We start from the raw sequence: 13,645 nt of genomic DNA, 5'->3' as shown, positions 1-13,645 counted from the left end.
CTGAATCTGCTGCTGTTACCTCCTGGGCATGGCATTTGCCTCCCCACCTATATCTGGATTTAGGGCTGGTGGTTCTACTTCACGAACTGTTGAAAGCGGTGCCAGAACTGTGTTGGGGCTGATGTTGTAGTGCTGATCCTGTAGATAGTGCAGTTTATGCTGGTTCTGGTGGTGGCATGGTTAGTCCTGATATTTGTCCTGAGATTTGTGCCATTGGGATGGTCTTGGGCATGGCATTGCAGATGTTCAGTTGATTTCGGGGCTATCAGGTGTTCAGTTAACACTCTCAGTAAATGTATGCTCTACTGTCTGCCTCTCTGAAACACATATCTCATTCTATTCAATGACTCCCTGCTTTTGTTCAGCTCTCACTCATAATCTCCTATGGAAGGATGGCCTAAATGGTCTTTTTGAAATATTTATTTTCTTTCTCTTCACTCAACTAGCAGACGCCTATCCTTCCAAGAATCTGAGGCACTTTGGGCTTACTGGAAATTACCAAGTTTCATGTTTAACTGATTAAATATATCAGACATGTACGCCATCCTGGGGTTTATTTGAAATGGCGAATACACTGCATCCAATAAAATTTAAAATTCTACTTATCTTTTTTATGAGAGCATCTGTTCACCATGCTGTCATACTGCAGGTTCTTTTTGTCTCTATCATATTAAGAAATCTTGTCTAAGAGCCAACTCTCCAAGATGACTTTGAAAATGTGAGATTGCAGAGAAATATCGTGCATGGAAATGTACCACCATTCAGCCAGATATCCTCTTTTAAAACCAACCTGCTTTTCTTCTCTTGAATGTGTCAGTCCCCAAACAAAGAATTGTTTTGAGAATTAGTTCACATTTCCTTTCCTAATTGGGTGCTCCTTCATTGGGCAAATTGTGTAGTGAGCATGTAGCCTCATCTATTACTCCAGTTTAAGTGCCAATTCATTCACATATATGTGAATATAGTGAATATATATATATATATATATTGTCAAGGGTTTTGACCCATGTTTAATCAATAGACTGGGTAGATGTGGGGATGAGCTGTCGCCGCACATTATTCTATCCCAGAACAAACTAAATGTTACGCTCACCTGACTCCCACGGAGGCACAGGCCTGGTTTGGAGTGCTGTTGCCTCTTCTATGGTGAAGCGCAGGACTCGGAAGATGGACAGGACCGGACTTTCAAATCTGGCTTGTCTGACTCGCAGAAATATCCTTCTGTGTGTGAAAAGAGAGTGTTAACAATCTGCAGGATAATGTGTAAGCCTCCCACTCCCTTCTCACCCTCCACGAAACCCTTCTGTGATTCCCCATGAAGTCTCACCTTAGGGTCTGAAAGGATGAGCTCTCCATCCTGCTTCTGATGCAGGGGCGCGTTGTATTCCAGTTACTTCACTCGATCATGGATTGTAGAGTTCAAGTTTGCTTGACCTTCCCGGTAAAGTACTGTGAGAATTCTGTTTATAAGTATGAGCCCGAAATAATAAATGTCCGTTGTCCCTATTTCAGGTGCAGAACAAAGATTCCGAGATGAGCAATGGAACCGACGAAGGAAACTCAGGTGAGTTGTTTGATGAGAGGTTCCTTTAGTGTCCTTGCATTAATGCACTAATGCTTGTGTCTTTTTTCCCCATAGGGGCCGGGGTTAGGAAATGCCAGAGATATGGCACCGACCCGAAGTGAAAGGTGCAGTTCCAGTAGATATCAGGTAAGTCTTTAATGAGCGTTCAGGTAATGTCTTCGCATTCGCTCACTAACGCTGATGTCTCTTTTTCCCCTTAGGGGCCGGGGTCCGGAAATGCCAGGATGCGGCACCGACCCGAAATGAAGTGGGAATGACCCAACAGGTAAGTCTTATGATGGCAAATTAAGGTTTTCTTATTCTCTTCCCTAGCTCACCTTTGTTCTTGTCTTTTTCTCCCTAGGCGCTGAAATGTGGTTGCGGATCCAAATGGTCGCTGATGAACATGGAGGCGCCTAGTAAAGGTGAGTGGAATGCGGCGCTGCAGTGATCGATGCGATGTGCTTTTAAAATGAATGTCTTCCTTTTCAGGATCGTCAGCGAAATGTCTCCGGAATGCGGATTTAGCAGGTAAGGACTCTTCTTTCTCCTTTTGCAGGTGTTCCAGGATGCTGGCGGGCATGGCAGAAGTCAGGATGCAGGAGCAGACACGGTGAGCGTCCAGCTGCTAGATGCAGAACAAAGCGAATCGTGAGTTGCTGCTTGGGCGTGGCTTAAATAGCCTTCAATGTAGTTCCAGGTATGTATCCTTCTTCTCAGGTATGTATTCTTCCTCCGGCCACACCCGTGTGGTTAAGTAGTCCCCAAAGAGAAAGTAGTCCCATTCAGGCCTCTAGATGGCCCGGATGTTGCAGCATGGTCTGCATCAGGTAAGTTTACACCAAGCACCTTTAAACACAAAGTCATCTTTTATGAGCCTGGCACCTATGGCGCCAGGACTGTTGTCCAATATGAGCCTGGCGCCAAAGGCGCCAGGACTGAGTCCAAAGGGCCCCTACTTGGGGCTGCTGAGACTTCCCTCGGGGACATGATGTCTGCCACTGGGGTAGCTGGGCCTGGTCTGGCTCCTTGGAGGTAGGCATCATGACACTAATTCAATAGACTGGGTGGATGTGGGGATGAGCTGTCGCTGCCCACATTCACGCCAGAATCCAGGAGAACTGTGCAGTTGGCACAAGACCACTCCAAACATACAACCTTCTTGTGGGGGGTTCCACATCACCACTCTATTGTAAGGATGCCATCAAAACAATGTTAAGCAAGGGTCCTATACTATCAAGCAAAAGACCACTCTATTGAAATATAGTAATTCAAGACAACTCAAAAATGGATGTGGTACCGACAAATTCCCCAAGGCGGCGCTAGTGGTCTAAACTCTGACAGGGAAACTGTATTTAGGAGTTGCAAGAGGGGCAGGGACTTCAAAGCTTGTTGATTAATTGAAAATCTTAGCCACCTGCTGTTCCCAGAGGCCAAGAGGCTGAGAACTCTTAACACCCCAGAGACTCACCACAGGAGGCAGGATATCACATGGTCCTTCTGAGTGAGAGGGAGGGGGTTTCCCCTTCAGCCTGGAGGAGAGAGACAATAGCCCCTTTCAGTTGAATGGGATATGTTAATTTTGAGTGTTTCCTGTCAACAGCCCTCTGCCTGCAAGGAGAGACATGCGATCACTGACCCACCCAGACTTCTGGAGGCGGACCCAAACACTTTGGGGAGTTGAATTGCAACAAATATATATTTTATAGAAAAAGTGATAACTTATTGTAACCAAATGACAGGAATGTACAACTTTGAGAGTCTTAGTATGGAAAATGCCCTCACGATTTGAGTCCAAACTCCGATTTGTACCATGTTCTGGGGCAAAATTCTGCTAATTATGAATATTGTAGACACTGTATTTAAGCTATCGACATGGAAAGTTACTGGGATATATGTGGAAGGGGAATGTACCTGTTGAACCATTAAGGTTCTTGTTACTACATTCAATCATGCTGAACAAAAGACACCTGGTCAGCCCCAAGTCTTAAAAAATCAAAGTAATCTTATTGGAAGTACCAACATATAAGGAAGAAAAATAAATAAATATCATTTAACATGTTACAGTTGCAAACAGAGTGGAGAAAAAAATACATACAGTGAGGCCCAACGTAGAAGGGCGCATTAAAGTAATATTCGCATCAACAAAAAAGCATTCTTGAATATAAACATGAAATACCTAAGATCAGAAAAAGAACTGAATTATATCACCCCAGGCCAGCTGCTTCATAGAAAGTTTTACTAGAGGTGTAAAAGACACCCCCCCCCATTGTTAGTCATTGCCAAATGACCAGTCAATGAAGGGGCTTGTGAAATGCGGCAAGCATATAGTGTGCTCAAGCACACCACTACTGATTATTGCCTCTTCAAAATTATGGGGGCAGATAACTAACAAATTAGGTTTTCCAAGCTGGTTGGTTAGTTCGAGCTAGCAGAAAGATATGGCTGAACAAGAAGCAATAAGGAGGAACATTTATAAAGCAAAAACTAGAAGTAGAGTGGTGTATCAAAATAAAATAACTATTAACCAACACACAATCAGAGTAAGGGATAACGTTGCTTTATGTTGCACTGCCAATTACTCCAAAGAATGTGCAGAGATAGTGATCCACACTGTGGGTCCCTCCTCTATTGATGTTGGAGATTAGAAGAGTATGGAAGAGTATGGAATGTGGAACTTGTCGGTAGGGCAATGTAATGGAATTCCATCTGCTAGGGGGACTCTCCCAAATTTGTATGACATTTTCAGAGCTATAGTAAATTAACTATGCCATAAACCTCAGATCTGCTAAACAGTGTCCCTTTCAGACAGAGCTTTTTTTTTTTTTATAAAGCAGTTGTTGGAAGTTTTTTTACCCAGATGGGCCTGCCAGCCATTCGGTGCGTAAGTGAACTTAACAACCATCTATAAGACCCCCCCAAGCATACTTGCTGGTGGGCAGTTGGCATGGCAGTAGCATGTTGGCAGCAAGGGGGCAACACGTTTAGAAAGTGCCCCAGCTGATTTGTTTGCTAAAAAGTGTAAACCCATATTTGATTGCCAATCCTGATACAAATGTGCATCCTACACACTTGAATGCATGTTCCTGCCTGTATATGGTGCATTTTACAGCATAGTTTCAGTGATAAGTATGGTCAAAAGCCACAATGATTACATTTGGCTTTGTAGGGCACGTGAAAAAAACAATAGATGCAAGTCACCAACAGGGCACAGAGCATTTTCCAACTAATTTTCACGATGACTTTCCTCACAATATATGCCAGTGCCATAAACATTATCATGCTAACTGTGTCCATACATGCCCATGCAGGCTACACCAATCCATGCCATAATTACCATATAAGAACATGCTCCAGCATAGCATTGCAGGTGGATCCACTCTGTGATATGCTGCCAGATTAATGAGATTTGGGCCCTACGAGTTGTACTTGGTGGAACAGAGTGGTGACAGACTTGTTTTCAACTGGTGATTTTGTTTCCGAACCCTGGACATTCTCTGAGTAGTTCTTTTCAGGATCTCCCCAGATTCTGTGGGCTTGCTTGCAGTAGGAAGGAATACTACTCCTGTGGCTATAGATGAAGAGATTTGATGAGTAGATCTGCTTTGAAAATGAGAGCAATCAGAAAGAAAAGGATCAATAACTGACTCTGCTCTTACAATGTTCACTCCAGAACCAACAGCAGATCATTGACTGAGAATATCCTTGAGCAACAGAAGGAGATTGGACTAGTGTATCTAAGAAAGCCAATGGTAGATGAACTAAATATTGATCATTGATAACTGTGAACTGTAAGAGGATTCAATTCAACACTACAGCTAAGTCAATGCCTAGTCTGGGATACTGAATGGAAACCCTTATTGATATATCTTTATGTCCAGTTCATGCGTTCTGGATGACTACCCCTATATAACACCCCTCTCTTGGAATCCCCCTGACCCCACTGAGCCAAGAAGTAGTTCTGTTTTGCAAGTTTAAAGGTTTATTTGATAATTTAAACAATAGATATATATATATCACACTTTATAATAATTTAATAATTGAATATCACACTGAATCTGAGCAGTAATCAATAATGGATAGTCTGGCACTAGCACACTTGTGAATAGGAACAGAAGAATAAGGTGGTAGAGAATGCTTTATATAAGTTCAGATGGATGTAATGTTGAATGAAATGCAATACAGAAAATACTCAATATGATTTCAACAAAACAATGTAATCACTTTTCTCTGGCAATCCCCTCCCCCCTTTTATGCAATGCAAGGAAATGGAAGGAAAGCACACAGTTCTCAGAATTGCAATCAAATGTAATTCAGTTCACCCCAGCAAGCTTAGACTACAGATCGGAGTTTTAAACACAGGCCCAAAATGCTTTTACATGTGCTGGCAATGAAGTGAAAAATATGCTAAAATGCTTTTAATTCCCCCTAGAGGTTCAGGGTGAGTGGTATCTAGTTAATATTAGTCCAGGCTCACTCTAGCAATGATTCAGGGATGGTTCTTAAGAGGCAAACGAAATTTTAGCAAGGAAAGCAAGAACTGCTGTTTTCACACGTGGAGAAATTCGCAAATCGCGGCAAATTCGCGAGTGGGTTTTTCGCGATTGCGGCAAAAGTATCGGGGGTAGGAATGCTAGGTTCGTAGGAAAGCCACGATTCCCAGCTTTCAGAGGAAAGTTACTGCAAGTCTCTAGCACAAACGGTAACGGAGATATGAGCGATATGGTAAAGGTCGTTTTTCAGATTTGAAATTTTAAAGTTCAAAAAGACAAGTGACAGCTAGCAACTAGAAAATGACAGGTGACAGCTTTTAGGCAGTTCTACTTAGATTAAAATAGATTGAATTATATTATTTTAACTAAGAGATTGGTTCTGCACAGTCTGCTAGGTACTCACAATATATTTTTGAAATAAATGGGCCTCGCCACGGATCTGGTCAGGTTTTAGACTGGACTCTGGTCTGGTCTCTGCACTTCGCAGTGATCTGGGTCAGCTCTCTGGTTCTGCTAACAGTGGTCTGGGTCAGCTCTGCTCTCTCTCTGGGTACAGCACTGCTTCTGGATCTTTCTGCACAGCTTTCTCTGGAGATTGATGGATTTGAAATCTGGATCTCTGGGTGTGGTATGGTCCGGCAGAGCGCGTTGCAGCAAATGGAATTGAATGTCCCTATCTGTCCTGACTGTCTGCTTTTATGTGTTTTGAAAATGGGTGTGTGTGCAGCATCACTAGGCTCTACCCCTCTCCACTTGTCATTGGCCACTTCATCCTCTTCCCCTTGATTGGGGGAATGAAATGAAGTGTCATCATGATGAGGTCTGTTTATGATACAGAGAACCCACCCCTGTCAAATTACACACAATCTATATTTTGACCCAAAAGACATATTTGCACACGTACACATTTGTTTAAAATTACATGCACCCATCACATATCACAGGAGGTATACCCTGTCCAAATCTACTCTTCCTGGGAGCTTGCATTCAGAAATGGCAACATATTTCACTTTCTGGTCAGGTTACCAATATCAGATTCTTACTCAAATTTACCCAAATGTGTGCAAGGCATGCAGGCATTAATTGATGAAGTATCAGACTTTTAACTTGCATACATTTTAAGTAATACCCTCTTAACTGCTAGTTTGCCCCCAGATCATGCCACCGGTTCTAAAAGCCTCTTAAAATGTGGGCAGAAAAATCACAAGAATTATGGTATCATTTAAATAATTATGACAGGTCCGTACTATGAGTTATTCATCTTTTTCTAAAACCATATTCTGGCTACAGGGGTGTGGTTTCTCCCCAGCACAAGGTTGAATTTCTGGTTTTTCCAGTTCTGCCAAGCCAGCTTGCTCTCACAGGCAGTGCTCCTCCCCTTTCCTTCCAGGAGGAAGCCACTTTTTACGGCCCCATAATAAAACATTTGCCTGAGTCAGGACAGGGCTTTGTTCAATTTCCTGCAGAGCCCAGGTAATTCAATCAGAGAAGTGTCATATCCCTTTTGGTGGGAGCAGCAAAAGGGCAGCTAGGCCTGGGAACACAGCTGTTGTGCAAGTCTCATCTCCTGTCGGGGGTAGCTGGTGGGCAGAATTCAGTTTCATTAAGCCAGGTTTCAGATAAAATGTCACTTTTTGTTCCCCAGTTTAAGTCAAGACAATTTTTACATATGCAGCTAAATGCTGATTCTAAGTTTAAAACTATGACATTTAAACAATTGCAACCTATGTGACACTCAAAAGTAGGTCACTCATTTCTTTTAAACATTTAGGTTTTTAGTGTCTTTCAGTCCAAATTTACTTAAACTGCTGAAATCCACAGCTCAGCCAGTCTTGTTATAAACCTTCAAGTCACTTCAGAATATAACTTTACATTGTATCCACCTCTCAGTAAGTCTTTCTTTGGCATGCTTTGGGTTCATTTATTCAGTTTTACACCAAAAAAAAAATCTGGTGGTTTTAAAACGCCGGCTTTCTGATAGTGGTGAGTACTGGTACTGCACCCATTTTTGGGATTTAAGAAAATTAATTCCCCACAATTCTAGGTTGCTTTTGGCAATCAGCATTGCCATTCCCAATGGTTTCAGGCTACTGTGTGGGTAGTCCAATGGTGGTTTTAGGCAGTGCCCTTCTGTGCCCATAACATCGGCAAAAATGGGTGGCAGCCTATTCTTCATGCCTTTCCCTGTGCATTTTCTGGGAAGCTCTGGCCATCATGATGTTTTCCATGTCAGTACTGCACAGTTTTTGAGGTAGGGCTCGGATGTATGGGTAAAAACATCCCACAGAACTTAGGTGGGTCACTTTTGAAACCATACTTGAGCCCCTTGCCATGCAAAAGGTTGAAATGATATAAAGCACAGGAGATCGCATCCACAAAGTAAGGAGGACGTAAGCATCATTTCAGAAGGCAGCACCAAGTTACAGCATTGCGCCACGCCACTGGGGTAATAATATTATTATTGGAAGCTAAAATAGTAAGGCTTGAAAATTCTCCTGATGCAGAAAACCTTGAAGGTGATTGGTTGGATCTACATGATCTGACCACGGCTGATTTTCCCACGGACGGAAAGTTTGCATGAGAAATATGAGAACCACCAAAGGTTCGCACATTTCCCATGCGAACACGCATTGAAACCCACACTTCCACCCACACCCACAATACACCCACCACACACACCCCCACCCACACCCTCAACACACCCCCACCAACACCCACAACATAAACATACCCTACTTACCTTTTTCTTCACGCTGAGTCCCGGCAGCGCCAGTTCCCTTTCACTTCCTTGATCAGGAACCAGCGCCATAGGGTCCTTTCTTTTCTTTTTTTTCACCCCGCTCACTATACTTTACAGTATAGTGAGTGGGGGTTGCAGGGGCCACCCCTGCAGCCCCCGTTGCTTTTTTTTTTTTAATTCAGGTGTGCTGCGGGGGTGTCCCCCGCAACACCCTGCTCACTATACCACACAGTATAGTGAGCGTGGTGTTGCGGGGGACACCCCACAGCTGTAGTGTATCTATGGTGAGTATGCTCTTTATAATATGTACTTTCAATACATTTTTAGTTATTGCTGCTATTGGTATCCATACAGGCTTAAGAAAGCAGTACATTATTCGTTGTATTGTTGTTTGCAGAAAGGTTTTTGTGAGGAATGGCCATTTGGCAAGAGTGTACAAGTCTTGGCTTTAATAAAATATGTATTCATTAATAGAATGATGCAGGTAATTCCATCTCTGAAAGGGCAATCTGTTGACCAGATTGCCCTTTCATAGGTTCCATGCCAAATGCATAGAGCACATTTGTGCCCTGCTGCATCAGTACTCTGATCTGCAGCACCTGCTCTATCAGTGCCAGAGAGCAGGGCCAGAGGACACTGGTGCCCATTTGACAGCTGCAGTGACAGACAAGTCATGCACCCCTGAACCAAAACCCATAATTATGCACCTATCCTGCTGGTGGAATTATCTCTAAATATAAACTTGGATAATCTTGGAAGCAAAGGTCAGGTAGGAGTCAAGGTGCAGGCAATTTTATACTCGCTGCGATTGTTGAGACAAGTCTTGCCATTCATTCCAGGTGAAGACCATACAATTGTTGTGGGTGCCATGATGAATGCCCATCTGGACTCCTGTAATAGTCAAAACAACATAAAACATGTTATTCATCACAAACCAATAACTGATTATTTGATAATGGTATCCTTTTGACTATGTTGGTCTATACAACTGTCCACAAAAGCTACGGTAATGTTAGTAGCCTATAGGTGACTTTTGTCAGAACAATTCATTTTCGTATCTTGAAAAAATTCCCCAATCTGCAACAGATTGGGGGATTTTTTCAAGATATGTTGTTTTGATTTGCAAATGTGACCAAGAGGTCTGACTTTTAGAATGTTTTTTATTGAATACATTTTGATATATTTTTGTTATCCCGACCATTTCATCTTTAATATATGGTGATAAAGATGATTTCAAAATCGTGCCTGGGTTTAGGCCATGTCTCCAACCTATAGTGCTACATCAAAGGGTAGTTTGTTGTGGAATTTGTCTTTCACATATGTTCCATAGTCCTCTCCCAACAAGCCCCCAACAAATAAGAGGCGACCCTGTACTGTGCTCATTGAGTATTTACCCTACTGTAATAGTCTTCTGATGGGAATTCCGGCCAAACAATTGCATATGCTTCAAAAAGCCAAGAATGCGGCCGTTAGATTGCTCTGCCGTTTAGGTAGATCGGCCCATGTATCCCCTTTTTGCCGAACATTGCATTGGTTCGTAGTGAAGGACCGTATTAAATTTAAGGTGGCATGCCTGATTTTTAAATGTTTAAATGGACTGGCCCCTGCCAATATGAGAGATAAAATCTGTCGTTACCAGCCTACTAGGTTGCTCTGATTAAGAGATCAGCTGCTGTTGACTGTTCCCCAGTCAGTATGTGTCTCAAGGGGAGACGGAAGGTTTGCTATTTTTGGCTCGAGGCTGTGGAATAGCATCCCCCCGAGAGACTTGGACCTTGAGAAGCTCTATCAGTTCTGTAAAGCTCTCAGACCTTCCTTTTTAAATAATGGGGTGGTGGGGTCGCTTTCATCCTTTTATTAAAATGTCTCCCTGTTTGTGTATTGCCTCGTTGGCAACTTGTTTTAGATACCAGCAGCGCCGCTATACAGTTAAATCCATCCCAAGGGCATTTGTAATACCCAAAATCAAATCAAAATCATAACCCGATTTAGGACATGATAGATGGTTTTCTCATAATTATTGCAGCCACAACAGTTTTATATCACGCATTTGTCAGCTCTGTGAACCTAGCACAGCTGTGGAGGGGCTGTGTGTTTTCTCCCCAGACAGGATTGTCTCTACACCAGTAGCAAGACTCAGGCCCTGGGGAGAACCTCTCTTTGATTTCATTATTTCCCTACAGAGACAGCTACTCCACAGGAAGCTGGCCTTGGAAGAGGGATCAAAAGAGTACACCCATTCACACAGGAGTAGAGTAGCCTCACACCATGGTTCTCCATATACAAAGGCCTTTTATTCTAAAGAGAAGGGAAGGGCGGGGCTAGTGTATGCAGAGTGAGCTCTTGACAAATGGAGGAAGATTCTGCCAAATTATTTCTCTCCACCTCTATTTCTCCTTCCTGTCCCTTCCACTTCCTGTAGTACAAATAACTTTGGGTGTGATGTCAGAAGGCAAATTCCACTGCTTCTAAAAGAAGGGATTGGACACCTAAAGCAGGCTAGCTGTAGTGCAATCAACTGTGGACCTTTACCTTTAAACCAAGGAGGTTCCCACCACTTTTTTACTTTACTTTGGAACAAACACCTGAGAAGGATTTATTTGACCGCTCTTGGGAGAGTTGCACTTTCCAAAGCCCTCAAGCACTGAGGTGAAGAAGGAGCAGTCCAAGACAGAGGAGAGCTCTGCCCACTAACCACTGCCAGGGCACATTGGGGGTGACTCTTGCTGTGTACTAGGACCTGCCAATCTGCACCAGAATCTCCCAAAGCTGGTAGAACAGACCCTGAAAGGACACAGCCTGCGCTCTAGCCCCTGAAGTGGATCTCACAGCTGGGACCAGTTCAGCAAAGACTTCTCATTCTGCACCCTCGAAACTGGTTGATTGGCTGTTGAAGCAGAATTCAATGCTGTCAACGCCAAGGGATCCTGCCAGTGCTACTTTCTGGTACTCCCCCCTACCATTTGAACTACAGTACATGCATCCTGAACCTGCTTGATGCTGCATCATTCCCTTGCTCAGCCCATCACCAGCTAGACTTGAATCAACTGCTCAACACTGTGACCCGACTCGAACCTAAAACTACTGCCTGCTGTTTGGGCACACATGATCCAAGGTATACTAACTGAGCTCAATCTGCATGCATCACTGCTTGAAGCAAGGTTCGATGCTGTCGACCTGCCAAATATCTGAAACAAGGTACTATTGACAAAAAACTCCCCCCTTGGTCCATTTTGGACTCTATAAATTGGTTTGGTAACTTGTGCACCTTTTATACCCAAAGCCATATCCTTTTTGTGGTTTATAATTTGCCTATCACCCCTATATTCATGCTCACAGTGCTACAATCTTCTATCTGTTTCACCTCCTCTGTTCTTTCCACAGGGGTGTGTTTTTGTACAGTGTTTTCTATTTAGTGCTTGGTTGCTGATGGTCTGTTTGATTAAAGTAAATATATTTTTTAGAGATACTTGACTTGACATTTCCTTTATGTTGGGATGTGTTACTGTGTTGTTTGAGTCACCAGTGGATCACATTCACACCCCCCTTATGAACATAGCCTTCCCTCGGCCCACATTACCACATATGGCAAAGGAGGTACATCTCTTAACGTTGCCTCTTTTACTTTTCTGATTATGTTGGCTCTTGGTTTGTAGAAGTGTGAAGGTTGAGTGGGCCTTTTAGCCTCTACTGATCCTTGTACTCCTGCAGGGCCGAGGTCAAATTGTCACAGTTCTTTAGTGAGAAGGCAACACCTGAATGCATATGTAAATAAATTAGTCATTTTTGTTAACAGAATTGATACTCTCCTGGGCTTTTCTTCTTCTCCTTTTTGATATAAATTGACAAGATAAGTAGTATTAACTCAAGCAAGGACTATTAACTTCTAGTGTAGAGCAATGTGCATCTAGAGCCACAATTTGGTTTAATATAAATTTTGGAATACAATCCACTGTCCTATCCCCTGGGCTGTACTGGTAGTTGGCGGGAGGCGTATGACATTGTACTGATTGATGCTGAGAAGGACTTTCCCAGGGAAGTAGGGAAAGACACTAGATAGGATTGTTTTCCACACCATGAATATATTTGGCTGAGAGGTTGTGTTGCTGGTAGTTGCTGGTGCACCTTCTGTTAATGGCCATGCCCATTTATTATGTGCTGCCTAATTGGTTAGACTGGATTGAAATATGCTATGTTAATTTGTGATAAATGCATACAAGTTCTGCCTACTCCCCTCCTGTGCATTATTTTCTGATAGAAAATGGGAACTGTGTGACTAAATGGGGTTTTCCTTGAGGCTGTAGAAAATGGAGTTTTGGGTGATACTTTTACTATGTTGTGTCAATCATTTCCAATGAACATATTTAAAAATAAAATAGATATCATTGTTGTGGTCTATAGTTAGTAATACCTTCTGAGTAGAAACCCACTGAGGGCATGCTGAATCTGCTGCTGTTACCTCCTGGGCATGGCATTTGCCTCCCCACCTATATCTGGATTTAGGGCTGGTGGTTCTACTTCACGAACTGTTGAAAGCGGTGCCAGAACTGTGTTGGGGCTGATGTTGTAGTGCTGATCCTGTAGATAGTGCAGTTTATGCTGGTTCTGGTGGTGGCATGGTTAGTCCTGATATTTGTCCTGAGATTTGTGCCATTGGGATGGTCTTGGGCATGGCATTGCAGATGTTCAGTTGATTTCGGGGCTATCAGGTGTTCAGTTAACACTCTCAGTAAATGTATGCTCTACTGTCTGCCTCTCTGAAACACATATCTCATTCTATTCAATGACTCCCTGCTTTTGTTCAGCTCTCACTCATAATCTCCTATGGAAGGATGGCCTAAATGGTCT

Source organism: Ambystoma mexicanum, chromosome 6p (assembly GCF_040938575.1).
Source record: "Ambystoma mexicanum isolate Mex_15411 chromosome 6p, UKY_AmexF1_1, whole genome shotgun sequence".
NCBI lineage: Eukaryota > Metazoa > Chordata > Amphibia > Caudata > Ambystomatidae > Ambystoma > Ambystoma mexicanum.
This window is presented reverse-complemented; position numbering follows the sequence as displayed.